Here is a 27,909-nt window from a genome sequence, read left to right on the forward strand (position 1 = left end):
AAAAATGCTGTCGCTCACGAATCCCTTTTTCTTTCATGTGCAGCTTGTTGCCCTTACTGTAATGTGGCTTTCCCTGCTTCCCGGTCGACCAAGTGTTCCTTTATCGTCACGTGTGCTGAACTCAAGACCGCCCCTGACAGTCACGGCTACAATCGGCGAAGATGACTGATTCGTCCTGCATGACCTGCGCAGTGCTCTTACATTGCACTCAAGCGGCACATCGGCAACGCAAGCGTCATCATTCCACAGCGAGCCCTTAAAGGACTGGCGTGGGCTGTCCGCCTTCAGTGGGCACAGGAGAGTGAAAAAATGCTGTCGCTCACGAATTCCTTTTTCTTTCCTGTGCAGCTTATTGCCCTAACTGGCGTGTGGCTTTCCCTGCTTCCCGGTCGACTATGTGTTCCTTTATCGTCACCTGTGCTGAACTCAAGACCACCCCTGACAGTCACGGCTACAATCAGCGAAGATGACTGGTTCGTCCTGCGTGACCTGCGGAGTGCTTTTGCACTGCACTCAAGCGACACATCGACAATACTAGCGACATCATTCCACAACGAGCCCTTAAAGGATTGGCGTCGGCTGTCCGCCTTCAGTGGGCATGGGAGAGTGGAAAAATGCTGTCGCTCACGAATCCCTTTTTCTTTTATGCGCAGCTTGGTGGTACTTCATGTCTTAATTCTAAACGATCGAACAATCTTTGCCTGCTGCTGCTCCCGTGCCCCAGTGTGCTTTACGGTATTCTGTGCGAATGCATTTTTGTTGTGGAACTCTTAATGCTTTGCGCGGATACAGAAGCAAATCCCTGTCCGCTAAATGTTGACCGCTAGCAAATCGCACAAAGAAGTGCGTGACGCCATAGGAGCCCTTTCAGCGAAATACAACAGTCGCCACTCAAACGTGATGCATGCATTCGCTGAGTTAAAAGAAAACCAAGAGGGACTTTCACAGACAATCGCAGATCTTGCATGCAGATTGGCAAATCTTCAATCTACTGTCGAATGTCTCGAAACGGTGCTACCTACAGCAGATGCCAGTAGTTCTGTTGCCCAGGCCGTTAAGGCTGAAAGTGTTGCGTTGGCATCGCGTCTTGATGATCTAGAGGATAGGTCACGGCGATATAATTTACTGTTTTTGGCCTCCCGGACGGTTTTTCCGAGGTGTGGACACAATCGGAAGAGCATATCTGTAAGCTTCTTTTACGTCATTTAAATTTGCATATTACAGATGGCATGGTGGAGAGAGCACATAGGTTGGGTGCTTATGTTGCAAATAAGACACGCCCAATCATCGTGAAGTTTTTTTCTTTCAAAACCAAAGAAGGTATTATCTCACAGAAATCTAAATTGAAAAGTACAGGTATATCCATTAGCGAAGAATTCTGCAGGGAAGCGCGTTTTACGCGAAAAAAACTTCTCGAATTTGGCAAGTCTAGTGGCCAGCCTTTTTCGTTTCGTTTTAATAAACAAGTAACCAGCAACAAAGCCTAGATATACAGCGCAGTGACTGACACTGTTTGTGAACTGGAATCCCCTAGAGAGGCGCGTGCAGTTTACACTCGCAAAGCACCTGCTAATGCAGCACATGACAGATCGGCATAGCTATCTCCCCTATCTGCAAAGGGGGCTTCAATATTTTTCACCAATGCACGCAGTGTTCTTAATAAACGAACAACTTTATCATCTATCACTGACGCATGTTCAGCTGACATAGTTGTTCTTTCGAAAACCTGGCTGTCAGCGAAAACAAAAAACGATGAAATTTTTGAATGTGAAAAAAGCTACATGATCTACCGGTACGACCGTGATGTTCGTGCTAGCGGAGGTGTCTTAATCGCCGTGAATGATCAACTTTTTTCATCGAATGTTCCAGTAGTGTCTGCTTTAGAACTTGTGTGCGTACGTGTTATTGATAATCGTTACTGCGTTTCCTTGCGCTTGCTATCGACCCCCAACCGCACGAAAATCTTTCTGCGATGATTTACATGATGTACTAAACAATCTAACTGTTCGGTATCCTACGTCATCTTTGCTTATTCTGGGGGACTTTAATTTTCCTAATATTTCGTGCAGAAGTGATTTCGGGTTCAATACCCTGGAAGAAAGCTCATCCGAGGATGCACAATTTCTGAATATCTGTTCAGACTTCAACTTGTCACAGTTAGTACATGAACACACCCGTGCAACTACTACGTCATCTAACATCCTTGACCTTATTTTCACAACTAAGCCTGACCTAGTTTCTAAACTAGCTTATCTCCAAGGCGTTAGTGATCACCTGATTATTAATTTCACGTTGAAAATGCGTGTATCTTCCAAGAGACGATCTAAAATTATCGTTGACTATAACCGCGCTGACATATCCTGTTACCGGTGAACTGGAAACGTTTACCAGCAACTACCTTACTAAATTTGATGATCGCTCTGTTGATGAAAACTGGCAGCTCTACAAAAATAAACTGCTCCACTTAATTAACCGGTATGTACCTCGAAGGCAGATTCCTTATAACTCACGCTCACCTTGGTTTAATAATTCCCTTAAGCGACTACGCAACAAAAATAAACCTATTTTCCGTCGTTCCAAAAAAACCAATCTTGCCGATTGCTGGGATGTGTACCATCGTGTAGAAGCCGAGTACATTTATGCTGCTAGCAATGCAAAAAAAAAACCTATTTTAATGTCATACTGCCGTCCCTCGTACTATCTGAACCACGTAAATTCTGGAGTATTGTTGGCGACAAGAAAGCTGACTTCATTCATTTAGTTGATGTTGATGGCAGTGATGTTGACGAAAACCAGTGTTGCACTGGGGTAAATGAAGTGTTTACCTCATTTTTCGTTATGATAACCTTGCCGATTTACCAAATATTCCTCATTCCTTGTTTTGTGCTGTGGATCCCGTATTATTTGATTGGATTGGTATTACCAATTCGATTGATAATCAAAATATCTCAGCTTCTGCAGGTCCTGATCTCATAATTCAAATGTGTTAAAATGTATGGCATTATTTTCATCTATTATTCTATCTAAGCTGTATACTCAGTCAGTACAGTGCTCATCGCTTCTTACAGACTGGAAAACGGTGAGGGTGGTTCCAGTCCACAAATCAGGTAACACAGTATGTCCCGGGAACTACCGACCCATCTCATTAACTAGCATTTCATGCAACCTATTAGAACACGTAATACATTTTCACGTCATCAATTTCCTCGACAGTAACTCGTTCTTCCATCCATCTCAACACGGTTTTAGAAAACATTTATCATGCGATACACAACTTCTTTGTTTCACTAACGATTTGTTTGCCGCCTTACACCAAGGATTCGATATTGACTGTATCTTTTTAGATTTCGCCAAAGCTTTCGACACCGTCTGTCATAACCTACTTATCCATAAGCTTAATCAGCTTAATATTGAATCAAGTGTGTTGTCTTGGATTAAGGAGTTTCTTTCTAATAGAACTCAATATGTCACAACCAATAACTATTCATCTGCTTTGTCAGCAGTTACATCCGGTGTGCCACAAGGATCCGTCTTGGGGCCTTTACTTTTCTTGATTTGTAATAATGATCTCCCTAACTGTGTAACGTCATCATCAATTAATCTGTTCACAGACGACTGCGTAATATAGTGCAACATCACTAACCCTGATGATTCAGACAAACTGCAAGAAGATCTTCACAATGCATCACTCAGGTCTAAGAAATGGCTCATGAAACTGAACGCTATCAAGTGTAAATCGATGTGCATATCACGTGCGGCTACCAATAGCAATCAGTGCCGATATGTACTGAATGACACTTCATTAGCGTCCGTTAATGCTCACAAATATCTTGGCCTTCACGTAACTAATGATCTTTCATGGAATATGCATACTAATTATATTACTGCTAATGCTAATCGCATGTTAGAATATCTTCGTCGTAACTTTTCTACCGTTCCTACTTCGGTAACATTGACACATTGCAAAGCCCTAGTTCGCTCAAAAGTTGAATATGCATTTGTCATTTGGGGTAACAATCAGGCATCACTAACAGTAAACCTTCAAGACATTCAAAATCGAGCAGCTCGCTTTATTTTATCTAACTATTCCCGCCATTCCAGTGTTACATGTATAAAAAAACCTAATTCTGCCAGATCTTTCATTACACCGCAAATGTTCTCGTCTTTGCTATTCCACAAGGTTTATCACTCTAACCAGTTGCTCAAGTATTAGCTTGTCACCCACCTTTGTACGTTTCATCCCGTTCTGACCAAAGATATAAAGTTGCCGTCCCATCCTCCCGAACGAACAAGTATCATGATTCTTTTTTAACCCGCACAAGTGTCGACCGGAACCACCTTCCTGCTTCCATCATTCAGACCACAGATATATTTTCATTCAAAACAGCAGTCTACCACGCTATCGCTTAACGTTGTCTGCATACCATTGTCTGCATATTACATTGCTTTGTTATGTACCACTCCTTTCTGTAGTGGCTTAAGGCCTTGAAAGTATGTATGATAAATAAATAAATAAATAAACGATCGTTCTGACCTGCTCAAAATCTGTGTGTTAACTTTGAAGCTAGGTGTTCTTGCTACTTGTTTTCCCCTATTCTTTGCGTGAATACTGTAAACAAAAACCTTCCCGTCATTTTTCTCTGTACCTATTGTGCGGAAATTTCACATCCTGAAAGAAAGCCCGCTCTGGCAGCGAGCCTCGTAAGTTGCTGCGGATAAGTTCTTGGACATTTGTAGTGTTATGTAGAGTGTAGTGCCAACATCTATTCGCCTATTAGGTTCCCCGAATACATTTTCAAGATCTGTATACGCTAGCTTTTATGTATTGTGCGCTTATAAAGAGAGAATCAGGGCAGGTGCAGATGTTCGGAATTTGTCTGCCTTATATTTCCAGTCTTGTAACTAAAAACCATGTGCAAGGTATATCGGTAGTGTATTTGCAAAGCCCTCTTTGTAACTATTTCGTGTTGCACGATATAGTCTTAATTCTCGGTGGCCCTAACCTCTTGTTTCCGGAATGTCACGCATGCACGTGGTCTTGAACGTGCCTAGGTACACGACATACTGTCGCTGAATTTGAACAGCACTTAACACTTCTGTGTAAAAATTAAAAAATGAAAAATTTTCAGCGCTTACCGAGAGGCCCCGAGTCGCGTATCACCCGCTCGTCGGATTTTCTTATATTACAAAATTGGTATTAAATATCACAAGTCATGTTGATGTATGCGTGTACTCGTATGAATGCGCGTTTTCGCTGTTGACGCTTCGGCGCATTCCTGCTAGAGACCGTGCCTCCCTCGGAGATCACCATGATCGCCTCCGACTCAGCCACAGCAAAGGTGAGTGAGTGTGTCGAATTCCCTTGGTTCGTTCATTGCGACGCGGTAAACAAATGCTCGAAATTGCGTATATGCTCTTGTGCGTGTCCTCCGCGCGCCTCCTTGCTCGTTTTCGTTCCTAGTACTATCCCTCTGTTGTGAGAATTGGTTATAGAGCACTAGATTTATGGTGTTGGACGTGGAGTTTTGTCCTGGTTTAACTTCACGGTGCGCTTGTGGCGACGTAAAGCATCTATGACGTGCCAGCTAAAACAGGGCATGTTGTATGGCGCAATTTTTGGTGCGGTGTTCCAGGACCTATAAGGCTCGTGGTTGGCCCAGGGAGCGCTCCCTCTGTCGTGAACTGGGTAATACCAAGGTCCGTCGTCTGCTTCGGAAAGCACGTTTACAATACGAACCCGCGACTTTTGGTTGTGTTGTATCACGGTTTGCAGCGGATATCGGGCGCCGAATGATTTTTCAGGGGTGGCAGGCTACGTAAAGGCAAGAAATTACGCAACACCGAATACGTGTACGCCGTTCAAGAAATAAGCGGCGAAGTTTTAGCGTGGTGTCCATCGCAAGTGAAGCGAGTCACGTACGAAGCTGAACTTCAGGTACGGCTTGCACGCTGCTATATTCAGGTGCATAAACACGAGGAACTGCTTGCTATAAATAAATTCACAGCAGCAATAAGCAGACATCGGGTGTACAGAACAGCTCGAGCGCACGAGGGTACGGGCCGCGGCGCCAGCGGTCTTTCGACATGCCGCGAAACTGCGGGCCTCCTGCAATCTTTGTTGTCTGCATGTCGCTAGACAAGTAATTATGCCTACGTTGTAGTAGCGGCAACCTGGCCCTTGAGCAACTGATAAATAACTGATGCAATGCACATGAGCTCTCAGTAACATACGTGCGAATCGCGCTGCAGTGCGAGCTCGTGCGCTGCTCGCCTGATGTAGCTTTTAATGACAGCGCTCGAAGATCGATGTGCTGTAATCTTGCTGTAATCTCTACCTTGCTGCGCTGCATCAACGTTTCATAGAAGCGATGCAGACGACATTAATTCCGCGCCGGATACTAGCAGTGTTATCAAACCCTATTGCGAGAAATTGCAAAAGTCCCTTTACTTTTTCACTTCCCCTACATGACAAGTGGCTTGCAGTGGAGTGGGAACTGTAAGCACGTGGCAACAGCTTCCAGGCTTGTAACATTGGCTCAGGAGTGTGTGATTAGAGTGCACTCGTGCAGGCAGTCACCTCACACATGCAGCTTCTAAGACACTGCTAACCACTTCTGAGATGAATTACGTTTGTACAGATCTTGCTTGGCTTCCCTAGCGTTGAAGCAATAGGTGCTGTGCAGTGAAAGGGCCAAGTATTTATACGAATGTATAGGTAAGTGAGAAATGTTTGTGCTGTGATATTTATTGTTTTGCACCACTAAGAGTTGCAGAGATATGCCAAAGCTTTCAAATAAACTTTTTATTACATGTTCACCTTCACCACGTTTACAGCTGCCGCAGTCTGTTGGGTCATGCTTTGCAGAGAGCCAGTACATATGCAGGGGCTAGCTCACAAGACAGATGCAATGCCTGCAGTTTTGAAGTGCAGGCTTTTCCTTTTCTCGCTTTCACAATGGCGCCGGTGTCACAGCGCAAACCACGCGACACAATGATTGAACAACGTGCAACCTCATGTCATGGTAACACATATAACAGCCTACTGGCCTGTATGCTCTGATGTCGCACATGTCACTGCAACACGCCATGCAAAGAGCTTTCAACACAGTGACATCACGTGCGCCCTTTAGTGAAGAATAGAAATACTGATGAGTTAACTATATTGCCATCTCCACTGTCAACTGCTACTAAATCTACACAAAGATGACCAATATTTGAGAACAGCTCTACAACTAGATGCATGCTGATTTGCTGAAACCCCTCGAAAAATATGAAGATATGAAATGCAATCTATCAAGAGTGCTATTGTAGCCCAGGCTGTCTCCTAAGTCCCCCTCACACCCTTACCACCTAATTCCCCGTAACTAAACATCTCCCATTGCATCAGCTCATGATGAAACATTGATGTTACAGCGTTATAACAATCCTGCTAGTTTTTTTTTCTTTTTTGATATGATGAACTTGGGCCAGGACAAGTGTGAAAACAAGGTTGATGTGGTGCTGTGCACTAATGTGCTATACCTTTCCGCATGCACACAGCTTATTTATTTATCTACCATAATACCCACTGTGTCATTGTCTGGCATTGTACTGGGGAGGTAGAAAAAGATACGCAGAATACTACCGCTAGTGAAGAAATATCATTGCTAGGAAAGAATATTGTTACGTAGGAAGACACCGACGAAAAGCTATTTACAAGTATATTTACAAGGCAATACGCCGCAGTTGACCAAGAGGCAACAGCCCGCGCTAGCTGCCAATCGTCGTCTTCGTCTTCTTCCTGCGCGGCTCTTCGTCAGTGGGAATACGGCCCCGTAGCACTACCCCCGGCGGCAAAAGCGCCGTCCCGGAGCGACTAAAGGCTGGACTCTGAAGCAGTGTAGTAGCTCTTGAGCCTACTGACGTGCACGACATCACTAGACGCCAGAGTAGATGACGAGGTTGAGCTTACAGGAGCAATTTCATAAGTCACAGGCGTCACCTGGCGCAGCACGCGGTAGGGCCCTGTGTACCGCGAAAGGAGCTTTTCGGAAAGTCCAACGTGACGACAGGGCGACCACAGGAGCACGAGTGCACCAGGCGAAAACTGTACGTCACGGTGGCGGGCGTTGTACCGACGCTGCTGCGTGGTTTGCGAGTCCGTCAGTCGAGCACGGGCAAGCTGGCGTGCATGATCGGCGAGGGCGATGGCGTCGCGCGCATACTCGGTTGTTGAGGTCGCAGCAGGAGGAAGTACCGTGTCAAGGGGCAAGGTCGGTTCGCGACCGTAGAGTAGATAAAATGGAGAAAATCCGGCGGTGTCGTGCCGGGAAGAATTGTAAGCAAAGGTGACGTAAGGAAGGGCAACGTCCCAGTCGTGGTGGTCCTTCGAAACGTACTTGGACAGCATGTCGGTAAGAGTACGGTTCAAGCGCTCTGTCAGGCCATTGGTTTGAGGATGGTATGAGGTAGTCAGCTTGTGTTGAATAGAGCAGGAACGCACAATGTCGGCGATAACTTTCGAAAGGAAGTTACGACCACGGTCAGTAAGCAGCTGTCGCGGGGCGCCATGCACTAAGATAATGTCACGCAAGAGAAAGTCGGCGACGTCAGTGGCGCAACTGGTAGGTAGAGCCCGCGTGATAGCGTATCGGGTGGCGTAATCAGTTGCGACGGCTACCCATTTGTTCTCAGAGGATGACGTGGGAAAGGGACCAAGGAAGTCTAATCCAACACGAAAAAACGGTTCCACAGGGACGGTGATCGGCTGGAGATGACCGGAAGGTAGCACCTGAGGTGTTTTCCGACGCTGGCAGGGATCACAGGCAGCAACATAGCGTCGGATGGAGCGAGCAAGACCAGGCCAATAGAAGCGGCGGCGGACGCGGTCATACGTGCGGGTTACGCCAAGATGTCCTGCAGTGGGTGCGTCATGCATCTGAAAGAGCACAGTTTGTCGTAGATGTTTTGGTACGACAAGAAGAAGATCAGGGCCATCAGGGAGGAAGCTCCTTCGGTACAGAATGCCGCCCTGGAGGACATATCGGCGAACGGATGCGTCGGTAGGTGTAGAGCGCAGACGCTCGATGAGTACTCGCAGCGATAGGTCTCGGTACTGCTCACCGGCGATGTTAGCGAAGGCAGACACAGAGAAAATGCCGTCGGTGGTACTACTGTCGGCGTCGTCAGGCTCGTCTACCGGGTAGCGAGACAGGCAGTCAGCGTCCTTGTGTAGTCGGCCAGATTTGTAGGTGACAGAGAACGAATATTCTTGGAGGCGTAATGCCCAGCGACCAAGTCTTCCTGAAGGGTCTTTCAAGGAGCATAACCAACAAAGCGCGTGATGGTCTGTGATAACGGAAAAGGGTCGGCCATATAAGTATGGGCGGAACTTCGCAACCGCCCAAACTAGGGCCAGACACTCACGCTCAGTGATGGAATAGTTGCGCTCCGCGGGCGAGAGGAGCCTGCTGGCGTAAGCGATAACACGGTCGTGGCCACGCTGGCGTTGTGCCAGTACTGCGCCAATTCCGTGACCGCTGGCATCAGTACGGACTTCGGTAGGCGCAGAAGGATCGAAATGGGCCAGAACGGGAGGCGTTGTGAGAAGATCGATGAGAAGCGAGAATGCAGAGGCCTCGTTATCGCCCCACTGGAAAGGGGCGTCTTTTTTCAAAAGCTCGGTTAGTGGTCGTGCTATGGCCGCGAAATTTTTGACGAAACGGCGGAAGTACGAGCAAAGGCCGATGAAGCTGCGCACATCCTTGACACACTTCGGAACAGGGAAGTGCGTAACAGCATGGATCTTGCCAGGGTCCGGTTGCACTGCGTTCGCGTCAACGAGATGTCCAAGGACGGTAATCTGGCGACGGCCGAATTGGCACTTCGATGCGTTGAGTTGCAGACCGGCTCGCCGAAAAACGTCCAGGACTGCTGAGAGGCGCTCGAGGTGCGTAGCGAATGTTGGGGAGAATACGGTAACGTCGTCCAAGTAGCACAGGCACGTGGACCATTTGAAACCGTGAAGAAGGGAGTCCATCATGCGTTCAAAAGTGGCAGGAGCGTTACATAGGCCGAACGGCATCACCTTGAATTGATAAAGACCGTCGGGTGTGACAAAGGCAGTCTTCTCGCGGTCGAGATCGTCCACGGCAATCTGCCAATAGCCGGAGCGAAGGTCCATAGAGGAGAAATAGCGAGCACCGTGAAGGCAGTCAAGGGCGTCATCAATCCGAGGTAGGGGATACACGTCCTTTTTGGTAACCCTGTTAAGGTGCCGATAATCCACGCAAAAGCGCCATGAGCCATCTTTCTTTTTTACCAGCACAACCGGTGACGCCCATGGACTACATGACGGTTCAATAATGTTCTTGGCAAGCATTTTGCGAACTTCGGTGTGAATCACTTGACGCTCAGCCGGTGATACTCGATACGGGCGGCGATGAATAGGAGGGGCATCTCCGGTATTAATGCGATGTTTAACAGCTGTTGTTTGGGCCAAAGGACGATCGTTAAAGTCAAAAATATCTTGGTAGGACATCAGAACGCGGTAGAGCGCACGGGCGTGCTCGGACGGCATGTCGGGTGCAATCATTTTCTGTAAGTTGGCGATGGGACAAGTTGCCGACTGCGATGGTAGAGGAGGATCGGTTGAATTGTCGTCTACTGAAATCGATGCTACAGAGTGATCCTCGAATGAGCAAAGTTGGGCCAGAGACATCCCGCGTGGCAGCACTTGTGTCGTCAAGGCAAAATTGACCACTGGCAGGCAGACGCAATTCGCCGTAATAGACAAAATAGTATGAGGTAGTGTGATCCCATGTGTAAGGAGGACGTCTTGCATAGGAGCCGCGATGTAGTGACCGTCGGGCACTGGTGGGGATGACACGAAGTCAACGTAAGTCAGTGCCGAAGGTGGCAAGCGAACGAAGTCGACGGAACTGAGGCGAGGAAGGTGTTCTTCAGCGGGATCCAGAACAGGCAGGTCGAGGCGGAGAGTACTGGCGGAGCAATCGATGAGAGCAGAATGTGCGGAGAGGAAGTCGAGGCCGAGGATGATGTCGTGGGGACAGTGAGCGATGACTCTGAATAGCACGGTAGTGGAGCGATCGGCGAAGGAGACGCGGGCGGCACACATACCAATTAAGGGGGCTGTTCCGCCATCGGCGACACGGACAACAGGCGTCGTGGCGGGCGTGATTATTTTCCTCAGCCGGTTACGAAGATCCGCGCTCATTACCGACAAATGCGCCCCATTGTCTATGAGAGCTGATACAGGAACACCGTCGACTTGCACGTCAAGAAGGTTCAGATGAGTGGGCAATGTCAGGAGAGGATTTGGCGGCGTAGGGAGCAATGCAGCGTCACCTCGAGGCGCTGCATCGTCTAGTTTTCCGGCTGGGAGCGGCGTCCGAAGGGAGTCGGCGAATAGGAACGACGGGGCTGGGGAGAGCGAGATTGTCGTCGTTGGGGCGAAGGCGAACGAGAATAGGGGCGGTTCGGCGCAGGAGAATCGGTGGCGGCATTATCTGAGCGGGCAGCATAGGGACGAGAAAGGCCACCTGGGGGGCGAGAGTAGGCAGTATATGTAGACTGGTTCAGGGAACTCCAGCGACTGCGGCAGTGCCGAGAAATGTACCCAATTCGACGGCAGTGAAAACAAATTGGCTTGTCGTCTCCAGTACGCCATTCAGAGGGGTTGCGGAAACGTGGTGGGTAAGAAGATGCGGGACGGGGTGGAATCGAAGATGCCGGGTGGGGATCAGGTCGATGGGCCGAGCAGATGGTGTGAATACCCATGTTGGCGAACTCCTGGCGGACAACTGCCTGGATTAGGGAAACAGTCACTGCGGGTGCATTGGAGGGGCTGGAGTCGAACGCAGCCGGATAGGCGGCCTCGATCTCACGCCGGACAATCCTGGTAACATCACCAGTGTTGTTGGGACGAGGAGCGTCGGCACAGGAAGATGTCGCTGGGGTGTTGGGCAGACGGGCAAACTGTTGGTCGATACGTCGGCTTTTAGCGAATTCCAGGCGGCGGCACTCTTTTATAACTGCGTCCACCGTCGCGACGTTGTTAAATACGAGCAAGTTGAAGGCGTCATCGGCAATGCCTTTGAGGATGTGGGAGACCTTGTCGGACTCAGTCATGTGTGCGTCAACTTTGCGGCATAGAGCCAAGACGTCCTGAATGTACGTGACGTAGGGCTCCGTTGACGTCTGCACACGACCGGAAAGCGCCTTCTGCGCGGCAAGTTGGTGACCGCAGGGGTTGCCGAACAAGTCTCGAAGCTTTTGCTTAAGCGAATCCCAACTGGTCAGCTCATCTTCGTGCGTCCGATACCAAACGCGAGGTGTGCCACCGAGGTAAAAGACGACGTTGGCGAGCATGATAGTTGGGTCCCACCGGTTATTGCGGCTGACGTGTTCGTAAAGGCTGATCCAGTCCTCGACGTCTTCCCCATCTTTTGCCGAGAATACGCCAGGATCACGGGGAGCGGAGAGGGTGATGTAGGTCGTCGAAGGGGCAGCAGGTGTCGGAGCCGGTGGAGTCGGGTTGGCGTCGCCGGGAGCCATGAAGGTAGGCTCGACGTACCGTCCACTGCGAAGCTCCGTGACGAGGTACAGGGAACGTCCACCTCCACCAAATATGTTACGTAGGAAGACACCGACGAAAAGCTATTTACAAGTATATTTACAAGGCAATACGCCGCAGTTGACCAAGAGGCAACAGCCCGCGCTAGCTTCCAAACGTCGTCTTCGTCTTCTTCCTGCGCGGCTCTTCGTCAGTGGGAATACGGCCCCGTAGCAATATGCATCATTATGGATAATGTGGGCACTATCTCATCAGGCATCTTTTTTCCATTTAGAAGACCTTGGGACAGAATCCCTGCTCCAGTTGGTACATTTTAATGCAGGCAAAATGCAAGAAAACCCGTCTGCGATTTAATATCAGTGCAGATTAAGAAACCACAGATGCTCAAAATTTATCCACAGCCCTCCACAACAGCGCCTTTCACAGCATATGAGCAGCTTGTATGTCTCCTACATGGACGCATCCAGGGAAACAGACCACACCTAGTGAACTCCAATATAAAGGGCACATTCTTGTCATTGTGCTTATGCCATTGCAATTATGTGAGGTTGAAGATTTGCCAAAACACAGCACATACGGAAAACCTCCTTCATAGAAGAAATAAGTGGAATTGGGATGTCATGTTTCCGGATGCCGTACTGCTTAATTTTTTTGAATCGCCCTTTCAACATGAGCGCACACAGATGCAATGCTGTAGATTCGCCCCATTTCTTCAGGAGAAAATGGGACGCTACTTCCAGCTGAAAAGGGTGACATGATCATAACTACTCATTTGTGAGCAAGCTCTGTACGGATACCAGGGAAACCTTTGTCAGCCAAGATCATGTCAACTCGTTCAACGATGTGAAGAAAACCAGCATCAAGAGTGGTTTGTGTATCAGAGCACCGTCTGCCGAAAGGATCAGATGCAAAAACAGTCATTCCATTTCGGATAATTCCAACTAAAAATTTTAGTGTGTAGCAACTCTTGTATGAAGAAAACAGCAGGTGCTGCTGCCTGATTTCGGATGGTGTTTCGGTTTTAACTTCAGTGCACTCAATGATCAAAGTGCACTCTGGATAATTTTTCTTGAAGCATTCAGGCTGTGAAATATTTATATCTTCCATAGGGGGCTTATAAATCCAATTATTTGTTATTTCTGCCAATGCGTTCTGAACTGAATAAAAGATATGGCAGGCAGTGCTCTGATGCACCCCAAACATGACACCAATGGCCGCAAAAGATACTCCTAGTTTCATTTTCATGAGAAACATGAGAAGTTTGTTTTCAATCATTACATGAGTAGTTCTTTCCCTGACAGCTCGCAAAAGACTAAGGAATAAATAAAACGCCTCGCTGTCCACCCCGCACAAACTTCTTAGTGCATCAGGGGCACTTACAATGCTTTCATATCCAGCAAAGTAGCAAGCCCTCGTGTGCGGTCTAACCACGCGTGTAACCATCTGCTAGTCATCAGGTTGCGCTGATGTTTCAAGTCACAAGGTGCCTGCAGAAGTCAAATCCTCTTTCAGAGGTCTGGGGCAGCCTTCGTCATCACGAGATAATGCTGGGTGAAAGCCTCCAGGTATTTCTGCTCTTGTCTGGTCAGCAAGAGCTCCAGTGTAGTCGGAACACTTTGCAGCCTTCTGTTGCTCGGCGTGGGTTGATGGCTGCATGGTAATTAAAAGGTGCGGAAATGTAACGACCAATAGCTAAAGGTTTGTAATGTGAAGGAAGTGATAATGTTCAGAAACGCAATAATTATACACCGCCAGGGCGAGTAGTTCTGCGGAGAAAAAATTTCAGCTTACATTTTCGCTTCTCGCCTCGAAGGTTTCCTCTGATGCAGTTTGCACGTCTGGAACGTTGCTTCCAGCAACGCAGGAACTCTGCCTCAGGCCCCTTTATTGCCACCTAAATGTTTGGAAAGACCAGAATAAAAAATCTATTGAAGTTCTAAAATGTGAGGCCTAACCGCAGCAGACGAAAAGCACGACTCACTGAGAAGCATCGCACCGAAAGTTGTACAGAGCTCAATGGCTGCAGCAGCTACCGATGATACCATCCACATGGTAATAAATAAATGGCCCACTTACTTTTTAAATTGTTCCATGTGACTAGAAGAGTCAGGCGGAAGAGGGCCTATTGTAGGCCCTGGGAAGACTGTAGGCACATACGCTGGGTGACTGGAGGAATTGCGTTTCTCGTTCCCCACAAAGTGGCGACTGCATATCCTGGTGTTCGGCGCTGGTTTCCACGCTTTGCCGTCGGGACTCTAGGTGCAAAAGACCGAATTTTCGCAACGCAGATAAGCAAGCTTCAAGACAGGCGAAGCAGTCAGCATGGCGCGAAGTTTCGCTTAGCCAGCGCGACTAACTGCAGTTATCCAGTGCGCCCGACGCTCCGCTTCTTGAGACCTTGAAGGAAAACGGTAGAATTTGATGTTGGGATCCATGCCTTCTTATTCATGGCAGCACATGACGCAGCAATAACGACGGTGACGCTTTTTCTTTTGGTTGAGCTAGGTCTCTCCCCTTTCGCATCCAGCATTACGTCCCACGACACATGGAGATTCTGTTTTCATTGAACTATATGCGGCGCCCAGCTGGGAGCGTAGTCGGCGTGGTCTGTGAGAAGGGACGAACCTTTTCGCACTCGCAACAGGGCACAAAAAGTACGAATCGACGCAAAACTTCGCCACAGCCAGGACTACCGAGATAACCCAAGCTGGTACTACCCAGATAACGTTTCGCGCCGCTACCAGGCGCCGCTACTGAACCTTGAACTCCAGTGCAATACGCATTTGAGTTAGCCTTATAAATGAGTGCAAAACAATGCAGCGTGAAATGATCCCAACCGTACTGTAATCAAGATATTTCGTTCGCGCCACACCATCTAGTACATGGCGTGTGAGCGGGCTTAAAGAAGCGAAGGGCGGTAGGATCGGCGAAAATGTACTTTCTTGGGCTCTTCTCTTCAGACCGCGTTGCCGCGGTCGACGCTCGCGGGATCAGGAACCACACAGGAGGCTACGGTGCGATAGTAAGAAATAATTTGAAAGGTGTATGCCATTCTACATGTTACGTGGAGTAAAATAGGTGTGGCGCCACCGAATGCTGCGAAATTATCCAGTTATGTGCCTTGCCAGCCGCGTGTATTTTGTTTTGCACCAGTTCACGCGCATTCAACTTTATTTTTTCATCTCATTCGACGCCATCGAGTGCATCGCGCAAACTGCTTCGCGTAGGCACTCTTTGCATTTACAAACAAGGCAGATTTCATTGCATTCTAGGTCCTACTTTACGCGGATAGAACGTAATGTAATCACGTGAAATTTCAGCTTTTGGCACTTCAGTAACTGATTTATTTAAGCCCTAAAATCAGTAGGGAAGGAGATGCTTGGGTATATCTGCTCATTCGTGCCAATGTGCTTCCGGGCGGCATGTATGCGCTATCGACAACATAAACTTCCAAAATTAGCAAAGTTTCTTGAGACCATAGCAGTAAATAGTCATCTCAAAAAGCTACTTTTCTTTTAAATTCGCGCACTATAAAAAGAACAGACTGAAAGGGCAGTGCGTCCTTGTGAACTAAATGACCTTTTGCCACAAGGTTGGAACAGTGCTTTGTTGGTGGAGCAGTTCTATGCAGTACTTTCTTTGAGGGCAAGCAAAACTTCGGTAGCAGCAGGTAGACGGGAAATAAAAAAATGCAACTGTGGTTTTATATGAAGGAGCTGCCTTGAATATGCGGCCATAACAGTAGATGAGCAGCAATAATTTTTAAAATAAGGGGAGGAAATAAAAATAAATTATTTGCCCGCTTCACACTGCCAGTGGCAAGAGCGGTCACACTTGAATGTTTTCAGCTAGTCATTTATATCCGTCCATTTATGCCAGCTTAATGGTGTATGTAGCTCTTTTGATTGTGCATACTGGCTTTACATATTATTGCTGACATGTGTTGTGAGATTCAAAGTTAGCTGGGAGACACCACAGCGGAAGCGCCGAAAGGTGAATTCTTTGGCCATTCAGTCTCTAATGTCACCATGGCCAAATGCAGTGATGCAATGAACATGTACTGCCGGGAGCAGAAAAAAAAACAGTGTTGATGCAACTGCAAGCATTTCCTCTATTGATCAATTGGTACACAGTGCCTTGAGTAGCAGACATGATGACTAAGCACTTAGCTGAGAGACTTTGCAACTGTACCGGGACTGGGAGTAAATTTCGATGTCACTTGTGGACAAATTAAACGTAGAATATTCCTTTTCAGAGTATATGCCTCATATAAGATGGGCATTCAAAAACTTGGTGCACACATTAGGGGTAAAGATGAGTGCGCGTCTTTCTAGTTTTAGCACAATAAGTATGTCCTGAGTCATACAGCAGTGCACTGCTAGGAGCGCCGAACCAAAAGTAGCAGGACCCATTGAGAAAGTTGGTTCAGAACGCGCCGCAGTCCAGGCTTTCTGCATTTCAAGGGCAAAATTTCAAAAAGAATAATGCTGAGCTAGACGGCGTGCAATGCCAGTCGGTACATACTCTAGCCAGCGTGGCATGAATCTCCCTGCCATTGTCTTTTTAAGATGTAGAAACCAAGTCACAGGTCATAAAAAAACAAGAAATGGAAATTGGCAGTTTGGGGGCAATGACGACAATGGCGTGACGAACACTGCATCACGAAGCCTGCCTGACGACGAGGGAGTGACGACGGCACGATGAGAGGCGATTGACGAAGCGGGAATAACGAGGATGCGAAAATCATGACGGCATCATGATCATGAGCACATATCTAGTGGCCCAAGCTGTTAACTTGGTCCAGTGGGTCATCGTAAGACAGAAAGACTGAAAACATATGAAGTAGACAAATAATGTTAATCGCATTAATACAGCATCGAAGTCTGCAAAGACAAAGGCTACAAGATAGTCTGCAGTCAAAGCGAGCAGACGAAAGATGAATGATGCAACAGTGACTTCCGGGACTTCTTTTTTAATGCGATCAGCAATTTTTTCCTACTACAGACTTTTTGAATATATCTATATATCTACCCTTTTACGGCAACACACTGGCCCAAGCTGTCTACTAGCTCCGGGACTGACCTCGGAGTGACCGCGATTTCTTTTTTCATGTAATTAGCAATGTTAGTAAGGAGCTTTCAACCTACCTATATACACAAATATATCTATCTAATCTCAATTATAGGGTTTTACGTCCCGAAACCGCTTTCTGATTATGAGGCATGCCGTAGTGGAGGACACCGTAAATTTCGATCACCTGCGGTTCCTTAACGTGCACCTAAATATAAGTACACGGGTATTTTCGCATTTCGCCCCCGTCGAAATGCGGCCGCCGTGGCCAGGATTTGATCCCACGACCTCGTGCTCAGCAGCCCAATACCACAGACACGGAGCAACCACGGCCGGTCTATCTAATCTCTTGTGCCAACATAGTCACCCAAGTTCTCTACTAGCTTGATACGCTATATATGCACTCGTGATCGCCGTGCCGTCGTGGTCATTCAGACAAAAGAGACATTTACCAGCGCCAAGTTACCGTACGGAAAGCGCAGAAATACCGTACCGGCCTAAGACTGCGTATGCGGGCATTTTACCGCACGTAAACATTTTCCGTGCGGCATACGAGACGGTAAGTACTGTCACGTGGGTCACCTGCGCACCGAGTTTCGCGAACCAAGACAGTCCACGCCAAGACACAGCTCACACTGCGAAATGGTATCCACCACGAAATGCGCACCGTGTTTGCCCGTTTCTCGCGTGTGTTTTGCCCGCACTGACGACTTGATCGCAGTTCAAGTCGTCAAAGAGGTTCAGCCTGTGTGCGACCCGATGAGGTGGCAAGAAGTCGCAAAAATGGTTCAAGAAGAAACGGGCAAGCTTTGTACAGCTCGCCGCGTCAGAGAGAGGTTTGACGTCCTCCTCATTCAATTCCGCCGCAAGGACAATAAGAAGCGTGGCAAGTGAGTATATTCTATGTACGTTATTTCAAAGCCATTGCTTTGCCACGGACCTTCGATCCTCAAGGTGTGTGCTTCAGCGTAGGTCGGGTGTGGAAGAAGTAGTTGGCAAATTCGATCAACTACTCCAGTATATCTCCGACTTGGCCAGAGAGTGGGGCTACAAGCCGCGCACTGTGGACCTCCAGAGCAGGCAGCAAAAAGACTCCCAAAGGTCCGCAGAAAGCGACGCACCGAGTGCAGCGCACACGCGGCCTGCTGCAGCCCAGTCGGTGCGTACTTCAACTGCAGCAGACCGAAGAGCCAAGGCTATGCGAGCCTACACTGCGCACACGCACACTTCGCTGGTTTTGTGTTTCGGCAACAGCTATGGAGTTTGATTTGAGCAAAGAGGAAGTTGTCATCACTGTGCTGATGTGCTCTACCATGATTGCAACTGTATCATCGCAAAAGCCTATGAAAAAACGACAATAGTGCGTGCGCTTGTGCCTCTGTTCGCGATAAGTGGCTGGCCATGCTTGCCACATCCTGGCAGAATCCCACGTGCATGACGAGGAGTGTTATCAACAGTAAGTTATATTTTCTAGTTCACCTTGCATAGGAATTGGTGCATACTTTTGTGCATTCTTGTGCTGCTGTTTAGCTCCCTGCGAATGCTACTGCGTACATCCAACAGATTGCTGTAACTGCTGCCCCCCAGCCTCACAAGGCAAGACACCAACTACATTTCTTCGAAAATACGGGGCAGACTGGAGGTGGAAATTCAAGACGATGAGCTAAACGAGAAGAAGGTGAAAGCAGGAGCCAACGTTATCGTACAAGAATGTATGGAAATGTTGGCTCCTGCTTTCACCTTGTTCTCGTTTTGTTCATCAACTACATTCCTTTAATCCGTCGTGGTGGCGTGAACTTTGTAATTGCATTCCTGTAGTCTGCTGCGGTGGTGATGAAAACAGCACATGAACTTCATTTTAATATAGCCTTCACCACAGAAACGATGAAACTGGTAGTAGGCTACATTTGCATCACCACATGGTAGCGTGCCCAAGTAGCTGAGACAAACTGATGGCCACACGATGTTAAAGTAGAGGGGTAATGCCGCGGCTTTACAGAAGCGCATTGTTAACCTTTTCTAGCTGTTTATTATATTGCACTGACAAAACATTTCTGTAAGAATGCATGCCGCCAGACATATTCTTGTGTCTAGCCTGTACTCTTAACCAAGACAAAGACCATTTCAAAGAGCCTTTATACTGTCCCTTGACATACAGCTGTTGCATTATTCGAAGTGGCAAAACTCACCATCTATTTTTTCTGTTTCTCTTATCAGCTTGAGCGCACCTTTTTATTTATTTTATTTATTTATTTAAAATACTTTCAAGGCCCGAAGGCATTACAGAAAGAAGTGGGTGAACATAAAGCAAAAGAATGCGCAAGATACAAAGACATATTCAACATAGCGTTTCATGAATAGTGGTTTCGAAGGTGTCGGTAACCAAGATGGCTGCATTGGTGGTGGGAAGGTGTTTCCAATCTTCGCTTGTGCTAGGGATGAATGCGTTACTGCAAAGTTTAATACGTGAAGACGGCATACCAACTTTAACACTGTGGTCAGAGCGAGATTATATGTATGATGGTTGGGCGATAAGCTGTTCTTTCAACAAAGGGTTGTGGTGGTAGGTTTTATGGAAGAGCGAAAGCATCTACGACGGAAAGAAAGTTCTGGCAAGTGAAATGTTGTTTTCATCGAGGTAAAGCTAGCATATCGGGAGTAGTTTGATAAGATGAAACGCGCTGTACGATTTCGAATGGCTTCCATGCTGTTTATGAGTGTAATGTTAGCCGGGTCCCAAATGGCGCATACCTATTCTAGTTTGGAGCGAACTAATGTTTTGTAGAGAGTTAGTTTCAGTGACGATGGTGCAGATGAGAAGTTTCGGCGCAAATAGCCCAACATACGATTGGCATTGCTACATATAATGTCGACATGCGTGTGGAAGGTTGCTGGTGATGTTTAGTCCAAGGTATGTGTACGATGAGACAACTGAGAGAGGGCTATTATTGAGAAAGATGTATGCAGATTAGTAGTATTAGTACGCTGTGATACGCGCATCCACTTACATTCGCTTACACTTGCGCCTCTTTAGTACACTTTCTTGGCAGCCACACACTTGGGGCTCATCACCTCAGTTGACAAGACTGCTTTGGCTCTTACAAGCGAATTGGATACGCAATGTTCATTCTCCTACATGTGCCCGCAACTCTATCGGCTCACTTGTCTGATGACTTAACTTTTGGTTTTTGCAATCTTACTGAAGCCTTTCAGTAACATTCAGTCATAAAAATTTATAGTTTGCATTCAACGTATCACCACTACATTCTGAATACAATACTTATTGCAAGAAACAGCTTAGGAACAGACAACTTGACAATAAACCCTTATTTGCTACCTCACAGCAGCAAGACTGGCAAAGTATAGGCCTTTCTTATGTAATCTGAGAGAAGAACAAGGGCTTTGCAGGTGCTTTAGTTTTTGTTTTTTACAAGGTACAGTATCATAGGTGTAGGCCTCAAGGTGACTCAGCAGTGCATTTTACATGTTATTGCAAAAACGTGAGCTACCAGCTTAAGCTGGCACACAACTTGTAATGATCATATGCAGAGCATTGTTTCCCACTTTTATTCGTACAGGCTGACACTTCTTAACAAAGAGCAGCAGCAAACTCTTTACGAAGAGAGATTCCAAGACATTTCGCATTCCCTTGGTTATTTTTGTGGGAGAATGGTAGTGTAACATATAAAAGTGCAACATGCAAATGATAACAGTTGTGCACTAACGATGGTAATCTAGTTCATGACCGGGCAGTCACGACGGACAATAGAGAGAATGTTCGACAATGCACGACCACACGGCGACCAATCAGAGATGAGTGAACAATGTTCTGAATAAACCTTTTGTCGCAGGGCTATTTCCCCGACGAACTGCAACAAAATTTTATTACCATGTAAACAAATGTAGTTTCCAACAGTATAGGTAGAAATCAAATATGTGCATGAAGTTAGGTTTAAAAAAAGCAGATGCATAAAAATTCCTTAACTTTTCAAAGTTAGAATGCCGCAATTGCTGCTTGCATTAAATTACACAGAAGTCGGACCACTGAGGATAAGTTTCTGGGTCTCCACACACGACATAGGGATTCAAATCCATGCGTGGTTCTTAGATCTGCGTCACATATGCTTACTATAAGTGCCTGCGTAGTATGTTTTGGTGCTTTTGAGAGGCTACTCAAATATAGATGTGTGCATGGAGCATAGCCCTTTGCCTGCCGTTCTGTAGAAACTTCGGCAAAAACATAATATAGGTAACAATGCCTTGAAGGTGGCACCTCTCTTTGGAATTGCCTATATATCTCAGCAGATATTTTGTTTCGAAACTTCGAAAAACGCTAGTGCCATCAGTCTTAAGGATATCGATCGTGGAAACAAAAAAAAACTAAAAATGATTACTAATCTACATATCATGGTGCACCTGCTGGCTAGGTAAACCAACTAGCTCAAAAGGGTGTGCTGTTGAGGAAGACAACAATGTGTTTATCCTACGAAATGTTCAGCTTTGCCCATAAGGACCACAATAAATGGCCCATTGTGCTCTGTTCATAACTGCAGAACTGCTCGTCATGTCGGAGACATTTTAGTCTCATATGAAGGAGCATCTATGCAGCCAAAATGAACCTTAATGCTGCCTCAAAAGAAAGCTAGCTTGTTTTGTAGTGTGAAATGTACATTTGTGCGCTCTTCGTTGTATTTTTTGTCTTTTTCGCTAATTTTGGGTGTGGCACTGGGTCCTTGCTACTCATTCTATTCACTCGGTTTTATTTTGCCCGTTTCAGTCAATCAGTGAGTCAGAAAGTGCATGTTAACAAAATAGAGTGCCTCAGCGCAGTGCAACATTTAGAAATCTTGTAGAAATCTACCAAATAGCACATTTGCGAAATTGCGCTATACAAGTTCATACCTTTAGCTAAAATAGATACAGACATTGAAAATCAACGTAGGACCTATTGAACATACATGAATATTCCTACATATCCTTGGGTCTGTCTGTTAAAGCAGAATCTTTTCTTTCCATCACATCCCAAATTTTCACTTTGTGTAGATTACCTTCGAATAAATATAATTGTGCATTGGTAATCAGCACACAAGAATAAATACTTCCCACAAGTTTATTCGCCTAAAACAAATCGAAAAACAACTGCGGCGGTGAGGACCTACGACCCCCTTAACCCCTAATGCCGTGACAAATTTCAAGAAATACTTGTAGAAGCATGTAATATTTTTAAAGATCTCCATATTACTACGATATTATCGGTAGATACCCGAGAGACGAGCCGCCGCGAGAACGACGACGAAGTGGGGCTGTGCCCTTGGCACGAGAAAATGTCGGCCTGGCGCTCTTGCTCCAGTCCAGTGTAAGTAGCTTGCAAATAGCCTCTTCCGTCTGTATCTATTGTTCGCGCGAGCTCGAGGCCGCCTGTCCGCCAGCTTTCGCCGCGATGCCACCCGATCCGCCAGCAACCACGATTGCGATGATTCAGGCCGTAGTCAGGCAAGAATTCGAGAACATGGGTCTGAACTCCATGTGCACAACATCTCAACCCAACGTTCCCCAGTTCTTTACCGGCCCTCCTCGTCCCCGACAGCCTTTTTCTGCCATGTCTCGCCGCAACCCGTCCGAATGGCGTACCCCTGATGACCGGCCGATCTCCTTCCACTGCTGTCGCATCGGCCACGTCGCTCGTCACTGCCGCAACCGATGGCCACCACCTCCTCGGACATACGCCGCCACCTATTCCCGCACTTTTGGACCTTCTGTTCCCTATGCCACCCGCCATGAACCCACTGTTGCTGATGCCCCTGCTCCAAACCTTCGCTACAGCCGCTCGCCCTCACCTCGACGCCATCAGTCTCGTTCGCCCCAACCCCGCCGCTTCTCTTCGCTGCCTATCGCCTCCCGGACCCAGCCGGAAAACAAGGCACTGCAACTTCTGGAGGTGAAGCTGTGTTGTCGACCCTGCCCTCAAATCCTCTGCTCACGTTACCAACGAACCAAAACCTTATTGACGTTGACGTTGACGGCTATCCTGTCACTGCACTCATCGATACAGGTGCACATCTTTCTGTTATGAGTGCTGCCTTCAAACGACAACTCAAAAAGCTCGTCACCCCAGCGTCGGCACGCGTCGTCCGCGTTGCGGATGGCGGTACTGTGCCTATTATCGGCATGTGTACGGCACGAGTCAGCATTGCCGGCCGCCACACCCCTGTCCTCTTCACCGTGATTGCTCATTGCCCCCACGTCCTAATTCTCGGCCTCGACTTTCTCTCCGCGCATTCTGCCCTTATTGACTGCTCTGCCAGTACCCTTCGCCTTGAGTTGCCGATTCTCGCAGAACCTTCTGACGCACCCCAGTGCCGCCTACGCCCCACCGGCTTTATTCCCCTGCCGCCACAGTCAATAGCCTATGTTGAACTGTTGTCTTACCCACCAGTCCCTGATGGCGAGTACCTCATCACTCCACTGCCTGACATTCCAATAGAGTATGACGTTACAGTGCCTCACAGTATACTTAATATTACTGGGAACCGCACTCGCACGCCTGTCTGTAACTTTGGGTTGGCAAAGCAAATTCTACCGCAAGGTATTTTCCTTGCCACCGTTGATTGTCTCGGCGACCAATACGTGGCAGCGTTATCGACCGATGGTTCTCGCGAGCTTAGCAGGCCCCTCGCACCAGCCTCGGGTGCCGATCCCAATATAAAGAAAATGGAAAAAAAGAGCTTTGCCAAGTATTATCGTCCTACCAAGATATTTTCGACATCGACGATCGCCCTTTAGGCCAGACGGTCGCGGTCGAGCATCGGATTCTTACTGGCGATGCTACTCCTATTCACCGACGACCGTATCGAGCTACTGCGTCGGAACGCCGCGTAATTTAAAGTGAAGTCAACAAAACGCTAAACAAAAACATCATTGAGCCTTCTTCGAGTTCCTGGGCGTCACCTGTAGTGTTGGTTAAGAAGAAGGATGGCACGTGGCGCTTCTGTGTAGACTACAGCCATCTGAACAACATTACTAAGAAGGACGTCTACCCGCTCCCACGTATAGACGATGCCCTTGACTGCCTCCACGCTTCCACCTATCTCTCGTCTATCGATCTCCGTTCTGGATACTGGCAGATTGCTGTTGACGATATGAACAGAGAAAAAATCGCGTTCATCACACCTGATTGCCTATACCAATTTAAAGTAATGCTGTTTGGATTATGCAACGCCCCTGCCACCTTTGAGCGTATGATGGACTCCTTGCTCCGTGGTTTCAAATGGTCCACATGTCTCTGCTACCTCGACGACGTCATAGTCTTCTCGCCCACGTTCGACACTCACCTTGAGCGTCTAACAGCTATACTTCATCTATTTCGAAAGGCGAAGCTGCAACTTAACGCGTCCAAATGCCGTTTCGGCCGCCGCCAAATTACTGTTCTGGGTCATCTTGTTGACGCTTCCGGAGTACAGCCTGATCCCGACAAAACTCGCGCTGTCCGAGACTTTCCCGTTCCGAAAACAGCCGCAGACGTTCGAAGTTTTGTAGGGCTATGCTCGTACTTTCGTCGTTTTATTCAAGATTTTGCGGCAATTGCTAGACCCCTCACTAATATTTTGAAGAAAGGCGTACGATTCTCGTGGGGTACTGCAGAAGCCGCCGCCTTCTCTCGCCTCGTCACTCTTCTCTCCTCACCACCCATTCTCGCCCACTTCGACCCTGATACCCCTACAGAATTGCGTACAGATGCCAGCGGTCATGGCGTAGGTGCCGTCTTAGCCCAGCGGCAGCGTGGCCAGGATCGCGTTATTGCTTATGCAAGCCGCCTCCTCACACTATCGGAGCGCAAATATTCCATTACGGAACGAGAATGCCTTGCTGTTGTCTGGGCGGTTGCGAAGTTCCGTCCTTACCTCTACGGTCGCCTGTTTTCCGTAGTCACTTACCATCATGCCCTCTGCTGGCTCTCATCCCTAAATGATCCTAGAGGCCGGCTTGGTCGATGGGCTTTGAGACTACAAGAATTTTCGTATTCTGTGGTCTACATGTGTGGCCGCCTGCACCAAGACGCTGACAGCCTGTCGCGTTACCCTGTTGTCGACCCTGACTCCTCCAATATTACCAGTGCTGCTTGTGCATTCTCTGTGTCGCAGCTGCTGCATTTTGCCGACGAGCAACGTCGTGACGCCAACATCAGAGGACTCATCGACCGTTTTGAACACTCTCCGGCCGACGCCACTCTGTGCCTCTTCGTCCTCTGCGACGGTACTCAGTACCGCCGTAATGTTCATCCGGACGGCTCTGAGTTCCTGCTTGTAATACCTGAACATCTCCGCTCCACCGTTCTAGAAGAGCTCCAACGGCAGGACACCTCGACGTATCGCGAACCTATGACCGTGTACGTCGCCGTGTTTTTTTTTTCTCCGGGCTTTGCCCGTTCCGTACGACGTTACGTCGCCGCTTGTGAATTTCGCCAACGACGCAAGAAGCCTTCCCAGCCCCCCGCTGGTTACCTGCAGCCGCTCGACATCCCTGCCGAGCCCTTCCATCTTGCTGGCTTAGACCTTCTTGGCCCATTACCGGAATCTACATCAGGAAACAAGTGGGTTGCAGTCGCGGCTGACTATACGCGACCCGCTACGCCGTAACCCGCGCTCTTCCGACCAGTTGCGCAACTGACGTTGCGGACTTCTTTCTATATGATATCATTTTGGTTCATGATGCTCCACGTCAATTGCTAACAGACCGTGGCCGTACGTTTTTGGCGAAAGTCATTGACGACATCATGCGGGCCTGCTCCATTCAGCATAAATTTACTGCCTCCTACCACCCTCAAACGAATGGCCTCACTGAGCGTTTAAACTGCACCCTTACAGACATGCTCTCCAAATACGTTTCAGACGACCGCCGTGGCTGGGACCTGGCTCTACCCTACATTACCTTTGCTTACAACGCTTCGCGTCTCGAAACTGCCGGCCTTTCCCCGTTTTACCTCTTGTATGGCCGCGAACCGACGCTACTACTAGACACCGTGCTTCCGTCCACCACAGCTTCAACTAGCGCTTATGCCCGTGATGCAATCGCCCGTGCTGACCATGCTCTTCAACTTGCGCGCGTTCGTCTACAAGTCCCTCAAGACAAACAGAAGCGACGGTACGACCTGCGTCACCGTGATGTCCATTTTGCGCCCGGCACCCTCGTGTTGCTTTGGTCACCATCGCGTAAAGCTAGCTTTTGTGAGAAACTGCTTTCCTGTTATTCCGGCCCATATCGCCTGCTCCGCCAAGTGACCGATGTCACCTATGAAATTTTTGTAGCCATGCCCACTACGTCCTCCGGTGTGACAACCAGTGACATTGTCCACGTCACCCGACTCAAGCCCTACAACTCTCCACGTGCCTTGGATATCTAAAAGCACCGTGACGGCGCTTTTGCCGCCGGGGGTAGTATTACGATATTATCGGTAGATACCCGAGAGACGAGCCGCCGCGAGAACGACGACGAAGTGGGGCTGCGCTTTTGGCGCGAGAAAATGTCGGTCTAGTGCTCTGGCTCCAGTGCAGTGTAAATAGCTTGTAAATAGCCTCTTCCGTCTGTATCTTTCTACACGTAACAATATATTGTGCTCTTTCTGAAAGTTTCGCTAATTGTTTTACAAGCCTTTTTTGCCTAAATTGCAAAAGTTCACAAGTTCACTCAGCATCAGCTTCAGAAGATGCTCTTGTGGTGGTAAGTTATCTCGTGATGGGCAAGTAAAGGGTTAAGGAATAATATGCCACTACTTTTTTGCACTAACACTGTCTATTCAATACAAATATACTCCATGTCAAGTGCACCATAATGATGTTCAGGAATAGTAAAATCTGCATGGGTGTAGCGACAGAGGGGTGGGGCACATGGCTTGGAGCTTTTGCTATTCATATCAGGCTTTATGAGCATGCCCTGTGTTCAGTTCATTTGAAATACAGTGGAGAGGATGCGAGAACAATGCGTACCTGCCAGGTCCCCTGGTTTGTGCAGGAGACTTCCGAATTTTGACTATTTCGTATGATTGTGTAGCCAAGACAGATATTCCACAAATGCTCCTGTTTGTCCCACTGCATGCTTCTTGTCTGGCAACCTAGCCCAAGAGCACTCGCGCAGTCAGCTTTGTGGAGCAGTTCCTGGCCTTATTGCCACAGCAGAAACAAGAGACCAGAGATGTTCTAGAAATGTAATTTGTTAACCCACAGGCTTTTGTAATTCCTTTATATGCGCCAAAATCAAGAAAGGGGCTG

The 27,909-nt window shown here is 47.8% G+C and overlaps 1 protein-coding gene across 6 annotated transcripts in view; it reads right to left on the reverse strand.

Annotated features, from left to right (window-relative positions):
• LOC135895879 (ensconsin-like) overlaps nt 1–27,909 on the reverse strand; it is a 438,594-nt gene that overhangs the window by 238,935 nt on the left and 171,750 nt on the right. The gene's annotated exons all lie outside the window — the stretch shown is intronic.

Source organism: Dermacentor albipictus, chromosome 4 (assembly GCF_038994185.2).
Source record: "Dermacentor albipictus isolate Rhodes 1998 colony chromosome 4, USDA_Dalb.pri_finalv2, whole genome shotgun sequence".
Classification (NCBI taxonomy): Eukaryota; Metazoa; Arthropoda; class Arachnida; order Ixodida; family Ixodidae; genus Dermacentor; species Dermacentor albipictus.